Here is a 2500-nt window from a genome sequence, read left to right as displayed (position 1 = left end):
CCATGCGATGCCCACCGATGCCGATGCCCCATGCCATGCCCACCGATGCCCCATACCATGCCCACCGTGCCCCATGCCATGCCCATCGGCTTTGCCATCATGCCCAAGGATGGCAAAGGGGTTAGTCTCCATGAAATTATGTTTGTGGACCCAATATAAGGTGTAGCACTTGTAGTGCCCATCGTTGGGGCATCCGTGTGCCATGCCTTGCCTCGTTGGGGGCATCCGTGTGCCATGCCGTGCCTCGCCGCCCCACCACGTACGCATTTTGCCGCAATTTCGTGCAATTTCCGTGCAACATAAAGTTCCAAAAAATCACATGGATCATTTTAAAGCATTCCCAACAAAAAAAACCAACCTCCAACCCATTTCCTATTTTATATGAATTTTTCTTAGTTTTTCGGCAAAAAAATTATAAAAAATTCTATGTTGCTCCAAAAATTACAAATCCAATTCCATAATGTTCTACCCATTTTTCTAAGCATCCCTGCAAAAAATCTCATCAAAATTCGATGTCTAGAGCCAAAAAAATGGCCATTATGACTCCTCGCTGAAATTGATATCTGAGCCTGCCAGAAAGAAAATGGCTAAATAAGCTCTTTAGGGGGGTGGTACCTGCCTGCTTCAACAGCGAGCCCCCCCCCCGGCCTGCCAGCGCTGCCCACACCCCCCAGCGGGGGTGTGGGCACAATGGCAGGTCTCGTCGGCAGGTGGGGGCCACCATGCACCGGTAACGGTGCCGGGTGGGCCCCACCGTCGGCGACCAGCAGGTGGGCCCGGGGGGGCGGGGCTTGGGCGGTGCGGTGCGGTGCGGGAAAAAAAGCGGAATGTGTGGGCTTGTCCGGTTCGATCGATTGCTTCGTGTGGCTATTGCTATGGTTCTGCATGCTGCGGCATTTGTGGGCGATGCTTCTTCATGGATGCTTATTCGGTGACTGTTGGGGCGCTGCCTGAAACGGGGGACGAAGGACACCTGCACTCGTGCGGGAGTCTCTCTGAACCTTGCTTGGGGGGCAATCTCGGTGGGATCCGGGTGGGTGTTTGTGCGGGGTATATGCTTCTTCATGGATGCTTGTTCGGTGACTGTTGGGGGCGCTGCCTGAAATGGGGGACGAAGGACACCTGCACTCGTGCGGGAGTCTCTCCGAACCTTGCTTGGGGGGCAATCTCGGTGGCATCCGGGTGGGTGTTTGTGCGGGGTATGCTTCTTCATGGATGCTTGTTTGGTGATTGCTGGGGGCGCTGCCCGAAATGGGGGACGAAGGACACCTGCACTCGTGCGGGAGTCTTTCCGAACCTTGCTTGGGGGGCAATCTCGGCGGGATCCAGGGGGGTGTTTGTGCGGGGGTATGCTACGGTGCCTAGGCATGCAGCACCATGTCGGAAACTCGGAATGTGTGGGCTTATGCGGTGCGATCCATTGCTTCATATGGCTATTGCCATGGTTTTGCATGCTGCGGCATTTGTGGGCGATGCTTCTTCATGGATGCTTGTCTGGTGACTGTTGGGGGCGCTGCCTGAAATGGGGGACGAAGGACACCTGCACTCGTGTGGGAGTCTCTCCGAACCTTGATTGGGGGGCAATCTCGGTGGGATCCGGGTGGGTGTTTGTGCGGGGTATGCTTCTTCATGGATGCTTGTTTGGTGACTGCTGGGGGCGCTGCCCGAAATGGGGGACGAAGGACACCTGCACTCGTGCGGGAGTCTCTCCGAACCTTGCTTGGGGGGCAATCTCGGTGGGATCCGGGTGGGTGTTTGTGCGGGGTATGCTTCTTCATGGATGCTTGTTTGGTGATTGCTGGGGGCGCTGCCCGAAATGGGGGACGAAGGACACCTGCACTCGTGTGGGAGTCTTTCCGAACCTTGCTTGGGGGGCAATCTCGGCGGGATCCGGGTGGGTGTTTGTGCGGGGGTATGCTACGGTGCCTAGGCATGCAGCACCATGTTGTAGCCCTATGGGGCCGTGGATTGGACCATCGGTTGCGTTCTTCATGCTTAGCGGTGCTGGCTCGGATTCAATTCGAGGGCAGGCATGCTTGGTTGGCCTATGTGCAAATTGGGTTGTTTGCAGTCGGTTGAGGATGGGTCATGCTGTACGCGATGCGTGTGAGTGGTGGTAGGGCTGCGTGCGTTGGCAGGCTCCGTGCTTGGGCATCGAACTGCTGACTCGTGGCCCCGTCAAAGTTTGCTGCAAGGGCGTTGTGCTCCTTGGGCTCTGCTTGGTTCTTGTGTTGCCTACCTAGCAGAACGGAACTGGTCGTCCCTGGATGTCTCTTTCCTTCTTGTGCCCCCGAATGGGCGCCGGGAGGACATGACGGTGGCCTCGTGCCCCTAGCAAGCCTCACTTGGTTGTGTTGCTGCCAAGGTGCATGAGCCCCCACCGGGTCCTTCGGATGCAGAATATCGTGTGGGCATGGGGGTCTCTGCGACCTCTTGAGTGTCCGACCCAAATCTTATTCGTACGATCGTCGATTCCGTGGTTAGCCCTCCGGGGAAAACT

Source organism: Ziziphus jujuba, chromosome 7 (assembly GCF_031755915.1).
Source record: "Ziziphus jujuba cultivar Dongzao chromosome 7, ASM3175591v1".
NCBI lineage: Eukaryota > Viridiplantae > Streptophyta > Magnoliopsida > Rosales > Rhamnaceae > Ziziphus > Ziziphus jujuba.
The sequence above is the reverse complement of the archived record's forward strand: the minus strand, read 5'-3'. Positions refer to the sequence as shown.